Source organism: Hyposmocoma kahamanoa, unplaced genomic scaffold, assembly GCF_003589595.1.
Source record: "Hyposmocoma kahamanoa isolate Upper Pololo Valley unplaced genomic scaffold, ASM358959v1 84, whole genome shotgun sequence".
Taxonomy (NCBI): domain Eukaryota; kingdom Metazoa; phylum Arthropoda; class Insecta; order Lepidoptera; family Cosmopterigidae; genus Hyposmocoma; species Hyposmocoma kahamanoa.
The window spans coordinates 5,274,076-5,286,886 of NW_020654229.1; positions in this window are offsets into that span (position 1 = coordinate 5,274,076).

Here is a 12,811-nt window from a genome sequence, read left to right on the forward strand (position 1 = left end):
AATTTGCTTTTCTTTTGTTTCAGGAGGATGTGGTGAAAGGTATTCTTTTTTAAATTATATTTTTTGTTATTGAATATTTCATTATAATCATCATCAACTGCCCATCGCAGTCCATTGCTGGACATAGGCCTCTCTCAAGGCACGCTATTTCACACGATTCTCAGCTCGTCACTCCATGTGGCCAGAGGGCGTCCTAACCTACGTTTGCCGAGCCTAGTGGTCTCCACTCAAGAACTCGCTTCCCCCATCGGTTATCGGTTCTCCGACAGATATGGTCGGTCCACTGCCACTTCAGCTTGCTTATTCCACCAGTTATGTCGACGACCTTTGCTCTCTGTCGGATAACCGCGGATAACCCTGAATCCTGATTATCTGTACCACAAAATTAATTGGTCACAACGTGTAAGGGGGAATAAGTTCCGATTAGTTTCTACGGTTTCAGGTGTCGCGCCAGCAAGTGCTGGAATGATATTCCTCCTCCATTGCATGACATCAATATTAAAAAACGATTTAAGCGTGAACACAAAAAACATCTTTTGTCTGAGCAGATGTGTCTCGCTACATAGATTCCTTAATCGATCGGCCTGATACCTGTAAATCTGAAAATATGAATTTCCGTACCTATATATATATATATATATATATATATATATACATTCATATTTGGTGGCTATTGTTATAATTTAATATTACGTTTGTAAACTTACATACTAAACTTATGTTTAGAGTTAGGTACATGTATTTGCGTGTCGATTTGTCGATTGCGATCGCTCACCATATGGTACTGGCAGAAAACCAGCACTGTGTCACTTCTCTCGGTCTACAGTATTTATTCCGAGTCAGGACCATTTCAGCACAAACTGTAGTCATAGGCACATTAAAATTTTATCAGTTCTTATAGTATTTGTTTGTTTTTGTCACAGTATTTGTTTTTCTCGCAGTATGTGTTTTATATGAATGTGTATAAAATTAATAATGAATGTTCTATGTGCTTTTATGTTATACTCTGTGTAGTGATTGTAAGTGTTGTATTTGCTTTGAATAAAAGTGTTATCTGGCCTTCAAAGAAACTCCGAGCATAGCTTGTTCCCATCGAGTATATAACCAGAAATAGAGACGAATGTCATTTAATTTGTTTGAAAACTATTCTGCCATATCACTGTGACAACTGCTGCGCTCCGATTGGCCAGCCCGAGTTCGAAACAATTGACGGGTGTCGTCAACTGTTTCACTTCAAACCGACCAGTTAACTTGAGCTTTGCTATAATGGACGAAAATTACATATTTAATATTTAATTATCAATGCAATGTGATTCCGTTTGTTTTGTAATTAGATGTTTTGCTGTTTTTCCCACACCACTGAATAGAACAGCCCCCCCATAGTTAGAGATATTATCTTTATTACAATAAATACAGAATATTTTTTGGAATATACGGAGACGTACACACAGGTCAGTAGTTGGCCTGTCTATATTTCAGCGCAAATGAGAGTTGATATTTATAAGAGATGTATCGCTAAATAAATAAAAAAAATTTCGTCTCTGTTTCTGGTTATTACTCGATGCTTGTTGCATAACTCGCTGACCGACTGGTGAACTAACCAATCGTGAGTGTCAACGTCTCGGCTCCGTATGTCATAACAGGTGGAACGCACTGTATAAGGGCAGAATAGCGACTCTGTACTTACAGGATGTTACCTCGTGATCGCGACGCGGTAACCGTTATCACGAGGGTGTTTTCGGAGTAATTGTTGGAATTAAAAATGTTATAAGTTTAAAAGTAGGTAATGTCGTTTAATTATAAATGAAAATGTAAAATAAAGTATTGTAAATATTTTAAAAATATTAATGTTATTGTTTAGGCGTTGGTATCTTAAAAATACAATAAAATGTCGTAATACGATTTACCGCGCCAACGAAATAACTAGAACTAGTACATCTTACACCAGCATAATAAAACTAGAACTAGACCATGTTAATGCAGCAAATCAAAGTTCAATGTTGTACGTAACCGTATTTTACTACAATGATATTCGTAATGTTTATATATAATTTTTATTTGAAAATACTCCACTAGTTTATTGTTATTCATAGAATAACCACCACTGGTAGCTGTAGAGGTACTAGTAGCGACTTTGCCAGGGGATTATACACTCAATATTATCTGCCGCCTTGGTCATTCCCAGTACAGGCTGTCGCGTCTGTTCGCGACACTACAGTACTGATACTGTTTGACAAAATTCAATATTAAAACAAAACAATATCACTATTGATAGTGTTTTGTTTCTGTGAATTTTCTTGTCAATAGATTGAAGTCGTTGTGTTTTTTTTTTCTTTTTCTCAGCCTGATGGCTGTTTTTTGTTATTATTTTAATAGGGTATCTATCTATTTTAGAATCTCGCCTTTACCATGGTCTAAAACAACATTTTGAATTTTTTAAACGTGGGAGGCGGTATTCCCCGGCAATGGCACATCATGAGGTCATCCGGCGTCAGGGACTCAGGTTCAAGAGCCGGCGAAAAATACGTGTTATATTGTTATGATTATTATTAATTCCTATGAGCATACTGGAGATTTTATTTATTTTTTCTTTCGCAGAAATCCCGTCAACCAGTCGTGGAACATCCTGAGCTTTGACACATTAAAAAAAAATAGTATATAAATCAATTACCTACAAGTTAAATTTGAATCCTTGTTACTAATTTGTTCTAATTGAACTAATATTGATTAGGGGATCACTACACTTATTAAGGCAAAATCGACTTAGCTGGTCAAAAAAAGCTTTATACCCATGCTGTAAGTCCTTTACATACGTCCTTTTCGCTCTTACAGCATGGGTATGACACATAACGTCCTTTTCGCTTTTACAGCATGGGTATGGCGCATAACGTTCTTTTCGCTCTAATGGGCGCCATCAAATTATAGAAGGGCTGCAGTGGCGCCACTACTAATTTTCATACAATACTAGCTGGTGCTCGCGTCTTGGTTCGCATAGAATAAGTACTTCTAATAGCCTTCTGTACTATAGTTTTATACTTTCTTAAAAATATTAAATTATGTTTTCCGTTTTATTTGTAAATATATTTGGCAAGTAGAAAATTATTTAGCTGTATGTAATAAACTTTAAATTATGCATTTTTCATCGATTCTAAAAAAATATACTTTTTGAGTTAATATACTATTGAATTAACAGTGCTATATATGAACGAGATCGAATTCATTACTGCAAATGGCATAAATTTCAACTCGATATCCCATTTATTCTATGTTTCATTGAAATGACAAATTCTTATGTCCTTGTTGGAAAACCCCTTATAAGCGAATCATTAGAAAGGCTCCCTTATTAAATGGATGTTGAGCTTTTTCCTAACCGGTGTAATGCGATTCCATGTTGATAAGTATGGTGGCTCAACTCAACAACTCTAACGTCACCACTTTAGGATTCAAAAAGTTAACTTGTCATATTTTTATAGCCGATAATTGCAATCTTTTTAAAGGTTAGTTTGGTATCACGGACGTCATATGAAATAAGTTAAATTTTATTATATTTTGTCTTTCCTATATTCAAGGAGGCAATGAGTGTACAATTTTTGTTTTTAAAATCCCTTTTTGTCTGCGATACCCAGAGTTAAGACTATAGTTTATTTATCTAAACTTCACGTAATATATATAGAGTCCATAATATCACCCTCTGAAGTTAAAAATAAAATGCACGATTAAAAATAAAAACCAAAAAAATTGTTTTATTTTTACTTACAAAGCTTTTCTTTTAAATTCACTACTATAGTTGCTAGTTTCACAAAAAAATAGAGAACAGAATACATATAATATACTTAGTTCGGTATTTTAAAGGGAGGTATTATTCTCTCTATAAACAGGCTTATAACCTCGTGGGACTAAATTACTGATATAATTCTGCGAGGTTGTATTTTATTTACCCTGTATATTGCTTCCTTGAAGGTAAAATATACTATGAATACAAGCTCTGATTGACATCAAACAATGCCTTTACAAGTTCGCAATAATCGACCCTATACTTAAGCAAATAACGCGCAGATTTAAATGTAAAAATATTAACAAAATTGTTGTAAAAAAATTACCTTTATTTTTCCTTATTATTTTGTCAAAAAAAGTAAACTTTGGAATAAAGAATTAGGACATTATTATTTTTCGGATTATTATTATTATAATTAAATAACACATAAAATACTTAAATGATTTTCTATATTTTGTTTCTTACTCATGAAAAGCTTAAAAAAATTATACAGGTTTATTTGTAAATGACTAAAAACTTGGAAGGCCTATGTTATAACATCATAACAACTTTTGTTTCATAACTTTATGAAATATAATTTACCAAAACAATAGTAGTTTGTGACTCTTACATAATGAAAGGCATAAAAATACGAGTGTGAAAACATCACACGAGTGTTTTAATGCCTAATTATGTACAGTTACATACACTGCTTTATCTATACACATAAACTCTCTATGGTGTGTTCAGGAACAGAATGTTACGACTGGCGAAGGCGAAATGGCGGCAAATAAAAACTTGTCACGCATGTCACGCAACCGTAGTTTTTTAATTCATAGACAAACTAGAGTCGGCCCCAACAATCATATCGTTCGATATCACGTAACGTGTGAGATTTGTCAAAATTGTAACAATAATAACATTTTCACAGTTTCAAATTTGTTCTAAGAACACAGTTTATCTGCTGGGCGTAATTTGCGGTTTTTGAACACATCATATTTTTGATATATGTGTAGATAAACCTTTTTTAAGTTTTTGTTGTACTTTTTAGACCTGGGTTTTCGCGGGTTGTCATTAATGAAAATAATTTTGGTAGTGGTTCCTTTCGTTAGCTACCGCACAGAGTTATCACTATTTAGAACGATCTATTTAAATATTTCTATTTTTGTACGAAAGTAAATTCTGATGACTTATTAAAAACATGTTATTAGTATTTTACAAATAACACTGTATATTTCTGAATTATATTCCATATTTAATGTAAACATATACTTAGGCATATTTTTCAATTTATTGTAAAATTATTTATATTAAATTATTTTGGTAACAGAATTGTGTATTATTGTTTAATCTGCCGTCCTACTTTAAACTAAGTGACAAAATATATGTTTTTGAGATATCATAAAAAGCCATAACCCAGTTTTAGAATATTGAAATTGTTTAATTGTGTACTCCCGGACACATAATTCGAGCCACCTCGCACTTTTGTCGTAAAGGGCTAGAACAGAGAACAAATAAGTAATGAGAACGGACACTCCGCCCCTCCCTAGCTTTACATACCGCATCACGCCCCGCACATGGACGGTTACATTGACTGAACGATAACAAGGCTGTCGGCGAGCCTTCTTTCGCGCTAAGACGGCTTTGATATTTGAATATAGTTTTCATTTATTCATTACGAAATTTGTACGTTAATATATAACATCATTTTATGTTACTATTTATAATGGTCGTGAATTGTGCTGTGTGAGGCTGTTTATCGTGATATAAACGAGATGAGAGAGGAGTTTCTTCCGTTTTTTGAAAGATGAAACGTAGTAAATAAACTTGTACCTGAGATTCATTCAGTTATTGTTTTATTTAGTGCAGAGTAATATATAATACAGATTTATTCTATCAATATAATAAGACGCCATAACTTCGAGAGCTAGACAAGGGTTCTCGAATTTTAAATTTTTATTGCCAATAAATATTACGTAGTGAATATACCTAATTATTAACTAGGTAATGATAAAGTTGGACACGCAATTTCAAATTCTTTGGTTACCTTTTTTAAAGGTACCTGTCCAAAGTGCTTTTAATATATTTTTTAAATAAATCTTCAATATTATTCTAGTAGTTAGTGATTAGGTTTCTATAATAGAATTATAGATAACAGATTCGCGTTAGAACTTTCGCTATGTTGCCGCTCTGACCACGTGACGTAATAGTACGAGCAAGTGATGGGTAACCCTGCCACTTCACGCACACATTTGCGCGTGTGCTGTGTGCGTAGATAGCGCCTTGCTGTATGTAGTAGTAGTAGGTAAATAATTTTCGACCGTTGTATGGAGTGTCCGGGGTGTGGCTAGAATACAAAAAAGTTTTCCCCCGGTTTTGCAAAACCAAATTCCCAAGAAGGACTTATGGAAAAGACGTTTAGTATACTAGTTACAAATTTGCGTAATGGTTTTTGGACAATCAAACATTGTTTAAGCTTATGGCACTTAATGCTGAAAATGCGCGGTGGCTCGAATTATGTGTCCGGAAGTGTATTTGAACTATGCATTGTTAGGGTAAGTTCCGACAAATCGAACACTTTAACTAATTTTAACTGTTTTTAAAAGAAAATTTCGTATTCTATTATTTGCTATTTAAAACGGATATTTGACCATTGTCCCTTAGCCATATTTTAGTTAGTGGACGGCAGTAATGTGAGCATTACTGCGATCCGGTTTTGAAGGTGGTGAAATTACATTCACATGGAACTTGACAACTTTACGTCTCAAGGTGATGGGTGCAGTGGCAGTGCCACTCGGATCTTTGCTTAGACTATGGAATTGCAATTTAAAGCTCGTGAGTTATGAACAGGCACATGCTCGAGAATGCTCGCGTATTCCGCGGGAGATTTTTGCTCGTAACTAGTGTTTACGTTACACGATTGTAAAGTTCGTCATGCTATGTACAATATCGCAACAAAAATTCGCTATCAATCTATTCCGGTGCAATATAAATTGAGCTTTAGGATATTTGACAAGGAACTATAATAAAACGTTCTTAATAATGTTCTCTTAGGGTCGTATTCCAGAACTCTACTCAATGCTCAAGTCAGGATTTGAGCAGACTTGAGTATGATTTCAAGCACTGGAAATACGTCCCTAATGGCAAGGACTTGAGTATGATTTTCAGTGCTCACTGCAATACTCATGTCCTGACTTGAGTATTGAGTAGAGTTCTGGAATACGACCCTTAATGTGGTATAAGGAACCTCGGAAAAACTTCAAATACGTCAATAAACACAGTGTTTCGAATTATGATTGTATATAATCTACTAAGAGGCAACCAGGCAACCAAAGAATGTAGCGGACGCATTTTTTTTCTTAAATATCTTGTGAAACTTATAGTAGTATACAATTTATGAAGTAAGTAGTTAAACATATGTTATAACAGACAGACTCATAGAATAGAATACGTTTATTTGCTAAAACACAGTAATTACATGGGTCTTAAGTAAAATTAGGTACATTGTATTCAACCTGCAAGCAGATGTGCAAATATTAATGGGATTTAATGTTTAGTCTCTATAGTTTCAAATAAACGTAATGAATTTGTAAATTCTAAATACTCTTTATACATTATATTTGTGAATTGTAATTTAAAAGTATGTCCTTGTAGCAATTTAATTTCGTTTGGTAATTTATTGTAAATAATTATACACATGTTAAATCAGTTCTTATAAATTACTTTGTGGCAACGAGGTTGGTATAAAAGATTCATAATTTTTGCTCTAGTTTGCCTTTGAATGACTTCACAGTGTTTTCAAATATTGAGGATGAGAGTTGACAAATACGCAGATGTCCCAAATGTACAGTCAAGAGCACATCAAGCTTGACACTTTGTACTTTGGACCGTTCTTATCGTAAGCAGCATAGATTGGATTTAAGTCTTAAGTGTCAATCTCGATGTGCTCTTGACCCTGTACATGCATGGCAAAGGCAATTATGTTCAGCTTTTTGAACAGCGATTTATAACTGTCATCGACCCACGCACCGCAAATCGCGCGATTACACTTCTTCTGGACTTTAAAAGCTCTTTCATGTCTTTTAGTATCTCGAAAACAGAGGATAAATTACACAAATACAATAGATATCTCTATAATTACATCGATAACAATTGTAGTTTTACAGTAAAAAAATAACTACCATGAGGTAGTAAAGTGTTAATTCATTGAAATATATACTAAAATTTTTTTTTAGCTTGGATACAAGTCGTTTGAGTCAGGTTGTGTTAGTTTTCGGCATCCGTAATAAATATTTTCTATTGTGTCTCTAATGTACTTCTAGAATGGCAAAAATAACTTCGGGTTTTTAAAAAGTGCTTTTAAGCGGCGGGAGACATTATTCATGTTTTCACTTTCACTTAAATCACTTACTTCACTTGCTAATAAAAGACGTTGAATTTTAAACCGTTTCGTTTTAAATTGTACCGGCACGCTAATGATGGCCGTTTTGACGTTTGTCCGCTCATCAAGTTTCGTATTAATTCATAACTACTTTGAAGGAGCTAATTGATGTACATTGTTTTTATAATTTTACGACAAAACTTGACATTTGTTTTTCGAATTTTTCAAAATGAAATTTATTACGATATTCACTTATAGGATCGCTGCCCAGAACATTTCTTCCGGCATAATTCGCGTCAAAGCTCAATGCAAAACAAAGCAGTTTCGAATTGACGATATATTAAGAGGGAGCCGGAAAAATTCCTAATCTTCGATTTGATTTTAGAGGGGTATATCCACTTTAAAGTTAAAAATAAAATATTGTATGAGTAACTACACGATATATTCAAGTATAGACATTAATCAGAAACATAAAACAATAAAGTTTCCTCGATAGATAAATTAATAGATAAATTTCTCGATAGATAAATTTTTCGATTTATCCTCGAAATGCTACAGATTAATAGGACAAAAATTAGATAATTAATTATATTTATGCATGATCGATACTGGACTACAGATTTTTTTTTATCCCTTTAGTTTTAGAGTTATTCCGCTAAAACGAATTTGGTACTTTTAATGCGCAAAACTCAACATCTCCTGTCGCATGTCACGCGAACTTCAGGCATATATTTGTTTCACAAATTTGGGCGGAGCCAACGTCAAAACTTTTTTGGTATGAGAGCTCTTAAGTAAACATTTGTATTTTCGTTTCATTAAAACTTTTTAATCAGCTACCCCTAGCAATACTAGTTGTACATCTAAAAACTTATAGATGTAACTCGCATTTGATTATATTTTTTTCGATAATGAATTGAGATTTGATCTCACTATTGTAATCTGTCAAAACGGCCATCATACCGTGCCGGTACTGTAGTAAGTATTTCTTCCTGTATGTTTCCATACCAGTTGCCTTTTAATTCTTGATCCTTCTTCCGGACACATTCCCGTAATGTCGTGATAATCTTAATTAAAAATTTTGTAATCTTTTAGCGTCATTTCACTTCAAATTCCCGCCCATCACGTACACATCTGTCACTGAAACTTAAAAATTTATTTATTTTCGGTCGAGTAAAATAAAATAAAAAATAAATCGTAGACACTCAAACAACCATTGTAGATTGTGACTCCGTCGTAGCGCGTCTATAGCTCCATGAGCTCAGCACGGACTGGTGTGTGTCCTTGTAAAGGTTTGTGAAAAACAGCTAAAAAAATAATTTATAAATTAAAAATTATAATAACATAAAGCCCAACTAGACTCAAGTATTTACATTATCAGAATCATAATTAGATGTCCAAAATGTAAGCAAAAAAATGTCATTGTCAGAGGATGAATGCAGGAGTGCTAAACCTTGTATTTTTAACGGAATTTGTAAAGGAGAACGTTCTCATTTCTACAAATTTTAATTATCTATTACAAAATATTTAAAATAAACAAAAACTTCAACAACAACACACAATAATTTAACAAACACACTACGGAGACAATAAAACATTCAAGTTCGAGAAACGAAGCACGAATGACATCTATGACACGACAAAATGGCGGCGCAAAAAATGTTTTAGTTCCCGATTGTGTTACCAGTCGCATAAAATTATTCACGACCTTAACTACGTACTGTGCCGACTTCCCCGAGAAGAACGAGCAAGAAACTCTGGGGACTGCTTTTCAAATAAACTTAAATGCTATAGAATACATTTTGAATCATATTTGTATGGAATCTAGACTCGTGTTGTTTCCATACATATTTATCTAACACGTAGGCTTCAATTTTGTAATATGACTTAAATTTTGGAATATATACTCTTATAATATATAATATAATATATAATATATATAATATATAATCTTAATATATACTCCGGAATCTTATTGTAAAAACGTAGACAGTTCCCCATAAAAGAATCGTTTACCTTATTTAAACGAAATCGTCGTACCATGAGTTTGGACTTAGTTCCAAGGTTAATATTATGGATATCTTATTTCATAATGAAATTATGTATATTTTTAGGGGCATACAAAATATTTGAGTCAATGTTCTGTTATGCCACAGTCAAGATACCATCTGCTTAAACTTTTCTCTGAAACCTAAGATCCTACACGACACTTGTGCAAAATGTCAATCGTTATAAGAGCGGTTACACACGGTGACGTTTAGCAGCGATGTATATTTTAAATTAATTAACTAATTTACTTATTTACTGTATTCACTTTCACTTTTAAATCGATTTTTTTTACATTTTACAAGATATATCACGGAAAGTATGCGATGGAATTACACGATTTAATTCCGCCTTCCCCTTTCATCATCGGAGGACTAGATGTAGTAGAAAAAAAGGGGAGATATGTAATGACGCTCTTACATAGCGTCATTACGGGTGCCGATGTCGCCACTTTTTAGCTTGTGTGCAATTCAAACTTTACGCTCTATTATCTACTAAGGTCACCCGGGGCTATTGTAGCCAGGGGGCAAAAGTAGCTGATTAAAATGACTTGTTAGTTTTAAGTTTTTAGAATTAGTGACATCTGTGGCTGTAAAGAGAAATTTTAGTTGACCTATATAGCCAAAGATGGCGTTACTAACATTTAAACTATTTTGTTAACGGAGCGTCTTTTTATTCCGCCATTTTGAGGTGAATGTCAGTGTCAAACGACCGGATTGAAAATATTCGAAAAAATATTGTTTTTGTGGAAATCGAAGTGAAGTGTGAAGCGAATCGTGAAACTATAAAAGGTAATTCGTTTTGTATTCATTTGTTTTATCCTATACTTAACTAAAATAATGTTCTCAGCACCAGCTACGTTCGCCCCATGAAAAATTGTAGGTGGTCTAATTGTAGCTACTTTGGAAGCTACATTTGCCCCCTTACTTTTATATGAACATATAAAATACTAGTGATGTCAACGGGTCGATTCAAATACTACAAAATATCGACCAACTTTTAATATATTTTATGAAGGGCGACTGATAATTAATTGCCGATACGTGATAAAATAAACATGTTTTTATGTGAAAAAATATTTGTTTCTCTTGTAGAAAGCTGTCCTATTTCCAAATGACAAAGGATACTTCTTAGGACAGGGCGGGTAATTTCTAGTATAAAATAATTATAGGGTAGTTATGAAATTATTTTATTGGATTTTTTAACAAAAATATATAAATATTTTTATTTCAGATGGTTCGTCACTACAAACGCAAACGTGAAACTCCTTATTCAAGGGAAAATCTTTTGAAAGCAGTAGAGGAAGTGAAATTTAAGAGAATGAGTAGTTATCAGGCTGCAGAACAATTTGGTGTTCCCAGAGCCACGATTTATGCACATGTATCTGGGACGCGTGGTTTAAATAAACCTGGCAGGTCCACGGTGTTTGATAAGGATACGGAACTGAGAATTGTGAACTGTATTCTCGTAATGGAGAAGTGTGGTTTTCCTTTGACTCGTAAGGAGGTCATATCATTGATTAGCGAATTTATAAGAAGAAACGGCATCGTGACCGCATTTAAAAATGACATACCAGGTGATGACTGGTTCCGAAATTTTAGAAGAAGACACAATCTTTCATTAAAAAAACCGCAATCGGTGGAAATCGCCAGAAAAAAGGCGTGCAATCCCTTCACAGTATACGAATATTTTGAATTACTTGAAAAAGCCATTCGGGATTTGGATTTATCGTCCGCACCCGACCGTATTTACAATCTCGACGAAACTAGTTTCTGTCAGGATCCGTCAAAAAGTAAAGTGGTCGGAAAAGTTGGTCATCGTTGTACAAGAACAACTAGTTCACCAGGCAGAACCAATACCTCCGTTCTTCTTGCAGCAAATGCAAATGGTGATAAAATTCCGCCTCTCATTATTTTCCAAGGAAAATATTTATGGAACGAGTGGATGTATAAAAACGAGAAAGTGAAAACGGCATATGCCGTAAGCAAAAAAGGTTGGATGGAGACTAGCATCTTTGAGAAATATTTAAAAGATGTCTTTGTACCAGCAATAGGGAGCAAAAGACCTGTTCTTCTCATATACGATGGACATTCGACTCATACAGATTTGAGCGTAATTGAGTATGCAATATCTGAAGGAATTACAATCCTTAAACTGCCACCCCATTCCTCAGACGTGTTGCAGCCTTTGGACTGCAGCGTAATGAAGCCAATGAAGGACAGGTGGGACCAAGAACTCATAAAATGGCAAAGAATGCATGTTGGCTTCAAATTGCCCAAAAGCGAATTTGCTAGAATTCTTACTGGCATTTGGGAGAATCTGAATCCAGTAATTATTTCAAATGGATTTAAAAAGACTGGCATATATCCAGTTAATCGAAATATGATTGGAAAAGAAAACTTTGATTCCCTTTCATGGCAAAGGTGGGAGACTCATATACAGTCGCAGCTTAAAACTATATGTACTGAAAATAAAACAGTAAATGATGCTGATACTATGGAATACAATGACTTCAAATCAATGATAAAAGATACAGACCTGGAAAATTCCATATTCAACACTATTCAAGAAATTCCTAGTCTTAGGGATTTGGCACTCAAAATTTCCAGCCAAAGTATCAATCAGTGTCAGAA